The sequence below is a fragment of the Gossypium hirsutum genome, chromosome A08 (assembly GCF_007990345.1).
Source record: "Gossypium hirsutum isolate 1008001.06 chromosome A08, Gossypium_hirsutum_v2.1, whole genome shotgun sequence".
NCBI classification, from domain to species: Eukaryota; Viridiplantae; Streptophyta; class Magnoliopsida; order Malvales; family Malvaceae; genus Gossypium; species Gossypium hirsutum.
In genome coordinates this window covers 10185568-10196202 of record NC_053431.1, presented here as the reverse complement: position 1 = coordinate 10196202, position 10635 = coordinate 10185568, and the positions used below count along the sequence as shown (strand labels likewise).

Genomic DNA, 10635 nt, shown 5'->3' with positions numbered 1-10635 from the left:
AGTCGTTTTAGCCGGCGGAAAATATTTTAGTAAAAAAATTTCGGTCATTTGTTCCCAAGTAGTGATAGACCCTCGTGGTAACGAGTTCAACCACTGTTTAGCTTTGTTTCTCAGTGAAAAAGGGAATATCCGAAGGCGAATGACATCATCAGAAACGCCATTAATTTTAAAAGTGTCGTAAAATTCCAGAAAATTCACCGAGTATTGGGATCCTCATCCTGCAAACCATCAAACTGAACAAACTGCTGTATCATTTGAATTGTGTTAGGTTTCAGTTTGAAATTATTCACAGCGATAGCAGGTCTAACTATACTTGATTCAGTTCCTGTTAAAGAAGGTTTAGCATAGTCATACATAGTACGTGGAGCAGGATTTTGATTAGCCACAATTACAGGAGGTAGCTGATTTCCTTGGTTTTCAGTCATCTCTTCGGTTAGGGGTTGAGTATCGTCTTCTTGCTCGTTCTCCATGTATCTTAAGTTTCGCCTTATTTCTCTTTGGTTTCTACAAACTGTGTTATCGATTTCTTCGTCAAAAAGTAATGGTTCTGACGGGTTTCTTCTAGTCATAAACTATAAAAACCTGCCAAGAGAAAGAAAGAGTGGGTTAATAAATAATAATAATAAAATTAAATTGCAAGAAAAATAAATGGCTAAAGTAATAAAAATTGAGCATTCCTAATATTTTAGATCCCCGGCAACGGCGCCAAAAACTTGATCGCGAGGTTTCGTGATAGATTTTAAATATTTATAATTACTCATTCTTGAACTAACTATTATCACGATGTAGGCAAGTGTACCTATTGAACAGTAGTATAGTTTTAGCAAGACCGAATTGTTGAACCCAAAAGAACTAAAAGTACTAGTAATGACTGTCTTTTTATTATCTAGCCTAAGAATAAAGAGGTTTTGTTTAAATTAACTAATTATCTAAACTAAGAACTCACAGAGAAAAGAATTGGGGAATTGCTTTTGGGAAAATCGATTGAATAAAGACAATACCTAAGGAAAAATCCACCTAGACTTTACTTGTTACTCTGGCTCTGAATCGGATGATTTATTCATTCAACTTGTTCCGTAGAGATCCCTAAGTTATGTTATTATCCCTATTCAAGACTAATAACATCTAATCTCTAGATTGAATAACTGAGACTTTTCTCTAATTAACACTTTAGGGTTGCATTAACTCGATCTATGGATCCCCTTATTAGGTTTCACCTTAATTCGACAAAATCTTGTCACCCTATTTCTAGGCGCGCAATCAACTTCGCTTAATTATGACAAATGTACTCTTAGACAGGGTCTATTCCTCCTCTGAATAAGAGCATGTCTTGAATCAGCATCCTGAGATATCAAAACAAGAATTAATAACACATAATTAAGAACAAGTTAAATATTTATCATACGATTCAGAAAATAATAATAAGATTCGTCTTAGGTTTCATTCCCCTTAGGTATTTAGGGGTTTTAGTTCATAACTAAATAAGAAAAAATCTCAGAAGAATAAAGAATACAAAACATAAAGAAAACCCAAAACGCCTAAAGGGAAATTGAGGAGAGATCTTCAGTCTTGATGATGAATCCGGCTTCTGAGATGGATCAATCAGCTTCCTTGGAGTAATTCCTTACCCCCTATTCTCCGTCCCCCCTTTTCTTCCTCCTCTAGGGTGTATTTATAGGCTTTGGAATGCCTAGAAGCCCTCAACAGTGCCCTTTTCCGAATTGGACTTAACTTGGGCTCTGCAGGGACAAGCCCGTGTGACACGCCCGTGTGTGATTACTTTAGGCCGTGTTCGAGCCTGTTAAAATGGCACGGGCGTGTGCTATACCCGTGTGAATCGTGCTCCAATTCTGCCAGATTGACACGGCCGTGTGGTCTGCCCTTGTGAGGAGGTCCAGGCTGTGTTGATTTCATACTTTGTCCCATTTTCTCTGTTTTTGGCCCGTTTCTCGTTCCTTTCGCTCTCCTATGCTCTCTTAAGTATAAAACATGAAATTAAAGAATTAGGAGCATTGAATTCACCAATTCTAATATGAGATCATCCATAAAATGCATTAAACATGGGGTCAAAATATGTATAATTTACGGCTTATCAACAACTTGAAGATGGAAGGTCAAGCAGAGTTCCATTGTGAGCTCGAGGTACGTCGGCTCGATGATCTCAAAGAAGAACCCCCATGGGTCAGTCGTCAGGAGGGCTCGGACTGTGTCAGCCATTTGAATTTGTTCAAGTGTGGCTCAGTCAATACAACGGCCTACACCTAGGGATCGAGCCCGTAATATCTGAAATAGTTCCTCTTGGGGTCCTAAGGGTAACTGGAGGAAAGGGTGACGGATCTTAGCGGTAGGACCCGATGATGACATTACTCCTTTCTTTTTCTTCGAAGCAAGGACGGCGGTCTGCTTGCCACGTGAGGTTGACATAGTATACCTGCAATGGCAAGACGAAATAAAAATAAAATTACTCCCCAACAATAGCATGAAAAAATATGCATGGTAAGACTAATAAAGATACTTCATAGAAGTCATTACTAAAGAACAACTATGCTAAAAAAAATAACCCAATCAAATATATTAAGTCATTACTATGAATAGGACTACGAGAGTAATGCTAACGGAAATATCTAGTGAATTAATGCATGTGAGTTTGATAAGTATGAAATCTAGTGTGGGTAAGCATGAAATCTATGGAAACAAGAAAAATGGATGAATGCAGCAAAATGTATTGACTAACATGGCAAATTTCTTAACAAGTAGCATAAGTATTCTATCATTTTAACTATGATTATTTACTCAAAATAAAACAAACTATCATGAAATAAGTAAAAGAATGAAGAGAATAGAAGGAAAAAATGAACAAACGTAAGAGGGAGGAGTTTTGGGTCATCGAAAGTGGTGATGTGGTTGGCGCACGGGCGTGGCAGGTAGGGCGTGTGAAGTTACAGCAACTAGGGTTAGGTATTTTGGGGAAATGGGGATGAATAGTGAGGGGTTTATATAGATTTTGGGGCACACGGCTATAGGGCACGCCTATGTGCCCTTATTTCAGCCCGTGTTTATCATGATTTTCAAATTTGGGCACATCTAAAATTTGTCACAATGTAACACCCCTTACCAGTACCCGAGGCCGGGATAGGGTACGAGGCATTACCAGACAAACATACAAACATTAAACTAAAATACGGGCCATAAAATTTCATTCATATTTCAAAACATTCATTCACTTACACATAGTCCCTTATTTGAGTCTACGAAGCACAAAACATACTTTAGAAAGGGTTCGGGACTAAACCGAGAACTTACGAAAATCTTGGAAATTTCATGCTTTAAGGCTCCACGCGCCCGTGTCCCCAAGTCGTGTTCCATACACGGCTGAGACACATGGTCGTGTTTCTGCCTGTGTGGAATATACCTAGGCTATTTTCCAAGCTTTGGTCAACCTTAATCTCTTACACACTCATACAAAATCAAAAGCATATAACATGGTATTCATTTAATGATTAAATATTCTCAATTAAACCACAAACATAGCATTTGTATGTCATCATACATGTGTCTCTCATACTCATTTTACCTTGTTTATTATAATACCACTTATACATTTATACCAAGATTATCATCTTACCAAATATCTTCAACTTAATCATCAATCATTCATATTTAAAACTAGATCATATCTTTATAAAATACCACAATTCAGGTGCGCAAAATAACATGTTTGCCTGAAACATTTCAATTCAACTCCATACCCAACAAGCATTACATTGAGACTAGTCATATATAGATATATATATATACATGTCATGATACATATCATTCTCTTTCTGTTTTCTTATAAACACATATCATTTATTTGATTAGATCAATATTTCATATACCATAGTTTCCATGTTTTCCACATATATTTATTTTCCTCCTCCTCCTCTCCATTCCACATCCTTAATGTATATAGCATTCTTGTAAGTATGATTTCACAATTTACTAATAAATGCTCACATCAAACTATCCACACAATTCATAGTCACTTACTTATTTATAATTCGAGCTAGAGAGCTCCAAATTAAGATCCTTAAATTTCCCCTAAAACTAGACTCATATATCTTTCCACCATAAAATTTTCATAATTTTTGGTTTAGCCAATTAGTACAGTTTATTCATTAAAATTTCCCCTGTTTCACTTTCTGACAGTTCTGACCTCTCTTCACTAAAAATTAATTATCTCACAGTACAGAACTCGGATAATGTTCTTGTTGATTTATCTTGAAAATAAACTCATTAGGAATTTTAAAAATATAAGTTTAATTCTCTAATTATTTTTATCCAAATTGTTTTGATTTTCCAAAATCAGAACAGGGGATCATGTAATCATTCTATACTAGTCTCACAAAAACATAAATATCTCAAAATATAGAACTCCTTTTCTTGATCTGTTTCTTTTATATGAAAATAGACGCATTAAGATTTAATTTGATATCTTGTTGAGTCTCTGATTCAATTTCTACTATTTTTGGTGATTTTTCAAAATCACATCACTGCTACTGTCCAAAATAGTTTTATTGCTAATTCACTCTTTCATACTTTCTTTGTATTAACCTTATTTTAACATACATATCACAAATCATTTTCACCACATTTCATACATCACAAGTATAGGCCCATTGTCACAAGGTCACCATGAAATCATCCTCATGTCTAACTTAGTTGTTTATAACCTTACCACATCCTGGTCACTTAATGAACACATCATTCACATAACCAAGTTCCTGCACTTATTCATCACAAAACTCACAAAGCAATACATAGAGAGTCTCCCATTGAACACTTCTGATCTATCCTCGATACTTGGTGGTTTCAGCACATAGCTCCACTTATCATATAGTTTGGCTCTCTTGTACACATGGTGAACACTCAGTACCACCCATGTGACCTAGCCAATTTATCTCGTAGCTCTCTTGTCTACATGGTGTCCTTCACCTAGAACCACGCATGCGACCTAGCTACATATATCCCGTAGCTCTCTTGTCTACATGGTGTACACATAGTATCACCCATGCAACCTAGCTACATAATAATGTCTTGTAGCTCTCTTGTACATATGATGTGCACCCAGCACCATACATGTGACTAGCTACATACTATCTGTATCATCCAATCTTTCCAAAGGTTCAACCGGGATTTCTCTCTCTTTTCCAACAATTTCACTAATCAAGTAATTATCCACAAACATATTTCCAATATTATTATAAAATATCATAATACAAGTAATATTGATGTATTACTTACATATAAACTTACATCTCATTTAATATCAAGGCAATAACATTAAATTACACATTGCCTTATTAAAAATCATATGAACTTACAATTTCCCATAATATCCATAATCATAGAAATCACATTTATGTATGATAATTCAATGCACTTCATGTACCATAGACATATTTTTAAATCAATTCATAAACTTGGCACCATAATCATTTAATTTAACATAATTCAATTAATTCACTAAATTTAACTTTCAAATATAAATTACAGCATTATTGCTGTATTATTATCATACCAACTTACATACTTTCAACACCTCGAAAATTATAATAAATATATCAATTTTACATTGAAACATGCATAAATTAATGCTTATTATACATATGAACTTACCTCGATACTAAAACGACCATTTTACCAACTTTCCCAATTTTCAATTTTTCTCTCATTCTAGGTTCAAATCTCGTTTTCCGAGATCTAAAACATCATATTTTGCTTATTTAATTAATGTACTATTCAAAACAGTCCTTAACTCAAACTTTTGAAAAATTACAATTTTGCCCCTAAACTTTTGCATATTTACACTTTTGCCCCTAGGCTCGGGAATTAAACTTCATACCTTATTCTTATGTTTTGTGACATGCTGATCACTTTTCCCTTCTATGGCAACATCAAATTCTCACTCTAGCATATACTTATGACTATTAGGTATTTTTACCTATTAAGCCCTTTTACTCGTTTTCACTCAAAACCGAGTAGCACAAGTTTTCTAACATAATTTAAAACCTCATATCCTATCATGAAACAAAAAAATAAACACATTTCACATATGGGTATTTTTCCAAATATGAACCCTAGCTTAAATTATTGCTAGAATAAGCTTAATCAAATTATCGGGATTCCAAAAACGTAAAGAACTTGAAAAACGGGGTTAGAACGGACTTACTATTGAGCTTGGAAAGCTTGAAAACCCTATACATGGCTTCCCCCATGCTAATTTTGGCCTCCATGAAAAAGATGAGTCAATTTTGGCTTTATTTTCCCTTTTTATTTCTTTTAATTACCAAATGACCAAAATACCCTTCCTTACTAAACTTTCAAAAATTCCATCCATGTCCAATTTTTTTCCATCACTTAGAAATTGGTAAAATTTCTATTTAAGACCTCATAATTAATATTTCAAAGCAATTTCATACTAGAAACCTCTAGAATGCAGGTTTTGCAACTTATTCAATTTAGTCCCTAACTTCAAATTGAGCACTTTATGCATAGAATTTCTTCACGAAATTTTCACACAATCATGAAATCATATCATAGACCTCAAAATAATCATAAAATAATTATTTCTATCTCGAATTTTGTGGTCCCGAAACCTCTGTTCCAACTAGACCCAATTTTGGGATATTACAACTCTCCCCCCTTTTAGAGATTTTCATCCTCGAAAAACTAACAGGAGTGAAGTTTAGTATCTTTCTCATAATTTCCAGCATTACTAACTAATATTTTTCAAGACGATACTTTCAGAAACACTCTGTCATCAATTACAATCTCAAGATAACTCAGTCAACTTTGATATTTCTCTAACTCTGTCCTTCACTTGTCAACCATTCTCAGTCTCTGGTCATATCTATAATTATTTTATCACTAAACTCTTTGATTCCACACTTAGGAACTTAGTCAACATGATTCTCATGAATTTCTGTTATATACACCTCATCGGTAAAGGGGTGAGGTCGTACAGTCTCTAACTCGATTCTGACATATATCTATATGACACATTTTTTTCATTATCCACATATGTCATTATAATCATACTATCCACTTCAAACAATTTATTATTCATATCTGTCTTACATAAAATTTCCAATTATCTCATTTCAAACAAATGCACTCACTCATACATTCTATGAATTTTGAATAACTTTAGTCATCACATTTACTCATTAATTTAGTCAAGCATGCAACAGCATATGTAGGCCAAACAAATATGAATAAATATATCGCTATATAAACTTTCATCTCACATATTATCACATATACATATATCACGAATTTTTATTCATACCTTCCCGAGTTTAACACATCATAGCTACACTTTATTCAAATACTTCAATATTACTATTAAATGGTCAGATGTAGCTCGGTTGGAGAGTACTTCATTTTAAACAAAATGGTCCTCATTAGTGTCGGGAGACATCACACTATCACATATTTGTGGCATGTATAACTAAACTCTCACACTCGCTAAGTTAGTCCGAGAATCGACCGTGTCGCACGGCTGTGTTCTACTTTGTTCACTTCTCCCACGCCCGTGTATGGATGTCTACGACCGTGTTATTTTATCAGTCTTGAGCACAGTTGATGGGCACGGGCGTGTCGTACGCTCGTGCTAAATTTTTAGTTTCAACCACAATTTATAGACACGGGCGTGTCGCATGCCCGTGTTGGTTTGACAGACTTGCCCACGACCATGTCGCACGGCCGTGGCAACTTATCGCATCCTGTGTTGAGGAAAAAATTTACCCTATTTTCACACGGCCGTATCGCATGGCCGTGTCTCCTTCCGTGGTGTGAGCACGGCCTAAAGCACCCCGTGTGGCTCGCCGTATGGATTAGAAACATGTGTTTCAATGACTCAGTTAGTGATTAGATGTTAAAAACTAAAATTTTAAAGAAGTTAACGTCGTTAGTGCTTGGGGGTTGCCTCCCGAGAAGCGCTTATTGATAGTCTAAGCTCGACTTACCTTTCTGTTGCATGGTCATGATGGTCCGAGGAGTTCACACTCCTCATCCCTGCTATCAATTTTATTAAAATAAGGTTCTACTATTTACCTTAAAAGTGCCGAATTTGGGATGAATTACCTTGACTGTACCATATGGGAAAATTTTGAGTACCGTAAGAGGGATTGCTCTGTTAGGTTCAGAAGTGGCAATACAAGGGTCTGCTGCATCTAGTAGTACTTTGTCTCCAACCTTAACTTGATTTGATGAGATATTGAGCTCGTCATGGCGTGGTTTTGGTTTATCGTGTGTCCTCAGTTTATGTGTTCGCCATTCATCTAGTTCCTCGAGTTATAGCCTTCGTTCTTCATAGATATGTCCTTTGTCATTACTCGAACATGGCTCAGGTGTGTTCTTTGAATGTGTTTCCTGCCAAGAAGGTTTCACCACATGATCAGTTTTAATAGTATGATTTATACAACCACTTTCAATTTTCAATGTGTTACTCAGATTACGAGCTTGAAGGGTGATTATTTCGTCTCCCACACGAAGTGTGAGTTCACCTGTGCCAACATCAATTATTGTTCTAGTAGTTGCTGAAAAAGGTCTTCCTAAAATTAAAGGAACATTACTATCCTACTCTATGTCTAGAACAACAAAATCAACCGGGAATATAAATTTGTCAATTTTAATGAGTACATCTTCAATAATACCCCTAGGAAATCTGATTGTTTTATCGGCTAATTGAATACTCATCTTAGTTTGTTTGGGTTTCCCAAGACCTAGTTGCTTAAACATTTTGTAAGGCATGACATTGATGCTAGCCCCTAAATCAGCCAAAGCATTATTAACATCTAAGCTACCAATTAAATAAGAAATTGTAAAACTCCCTGGATCTTTTAATTTGTTGGGCAGCTTATTCTGTAGAATAGCTAAGCAAACTGCGTTTAGCTCCACATGCAACGCTTCATCCAACTTTCGCTTATTTGCTAAAAGCTCTTTTAAAAATTTGACTGCGTTTGGCATCTGCGAAAGGGCTTTAATAAATGGTAAGTTAATGTGTAATTTCTTTAATAGTTTAAGGAATTTACCAAATTGTTTACCTGTGTGGTCTTTCCTTGTCGCATTTGGGTATGGCACTCATGGTTTGTACTCTTTACTTACTGATTTCTGCTCGCTGTGGTCTACCTCACCTTTACCTTTACTTACCACAGTTTTTTGCCTCGATTCTGGTTTAGATGTAACTAACCCTTCCTCATCTTGAATTGAAATCGCATTGAGTTTCTCCCTTGGGTTAGATTCAGTGTTACTCAGTAGGCTACCTTGTGGTCGTTCAAATATCAATTTAGCGAGCTGGCCTACCTGAGTTTCGAGCCCTTGGATCGACGCTTGTTGATTTTTAAGTACTGTCTCGGTATTCTGGAAACGAGTTTCTGACGCCGAGATGAATTTTGTTAGCATCTCCTCAAGGTTCAACTTTTTCTCTTGCTGGTAAGGTTGTTGTTGGAAACCGGAAGGTGGTGGTGGTCTCTGATTTCTTTGGCCTCCCCATGAGAAATTTGGGAGATTCCTCCATCCTGTATTGTAAGTGTTACTATAAGGATTATTTTGAGGTCGAGGATTATTACCCATATAATTTAATTACTCGTTTTCCATGTTGTGTCCATAGGGTGGGTATTCTGAATTGCACAATTCTCCACCACTTGCATTGTATTGCATTACTAGGTGAACCTGTGAAGAACCAAGAAAACGGTCAATTTTTCTTTTCAAAAGTTCTACCTGATTAGAGAGCATGGTGACCGAATCAACGTTAAAAATGCCAACTGCTTTTGTTGGCTTTGTCCTCATAACTTGCCACTGCTAATTATTCAGTGACATCTCTTTTATAAATTCATAAGCCTCCTTACGTGTCTTATTATTGATAGCTCCTCCAGTAGCTGGGTCAATCATCTGTCTAATCGAAGGATTCAGGCCATTGTGAAACATTTGAACCTGTAGCTAAAGTGGTAACCCATAGTGAGGGCATCTTCTTAAAAGGTCCTTGTATCTCTCCCATACATCATAGAGTGTTTCTAAATCCATCTGCACAAAAAAGAGATATCATTACGTAATTTGGCTGTTTTAGCCGGCGAAAAATATTTTAATAAAAAATTTTCGGTCATTTGTTCCCAAGTAGTGATTGACACTCGTGGTAACAAGTTCAACCACTGTTTAGCTTTGTTCATCAATGAAAAAGGGAATAATCGAAGGCGAATGGCATCATCAGAAACGCCATTGCTTTTAGATGTATCACAAAACTCAAGAAAATTTGCCAAGTGGTTGTTTGGATCCTCATCCTGCAAACCATCAAACTTAACAAATTGCTGTATCATTTGAATTGTGTTAGGTTTCAATTCAAAATTATTTGTAGCAACAACAGGCCTAACTATACTTGACTCAGTTCCTGTTAAAGTAGGTTTAGCATAATCATACATAGTGCGTGGAGTAGGATTCTGATTTACTGGATCAGCGGCAATCGCAGGAGGTAGTAGATTTTCCTGGTTTTCAACCATCTCCTCGGTTGTGGTTGAAGTATCATCCTCTTGCTCTTCCTCTGTGTATCTTAAGCTTCACCTTATTTCTCTTCAATTTCTGTGAACTGTACGATCG

The 10635-nt window shown here is 35.9% G+C and overlaps 1 non-coding gene across 1 annotated transcript; it reads left to right on the top strand.

Moving 5' to 3' along the window:
* The first annotated feature begins 9994 nt into the window (after positions 1-9994).
* On the top strand, positions 9995-10100 carry LOC121205278 (small nucleolar RNA R71). Its single transcript, XR_005900362.1, has one exon. It is a non-coding gene; the product is annotated as a small nucleolar RNA R71 (small nucleolar RNA).
* Positions 10101-10635: the final 535 nt, after the last annotated feature.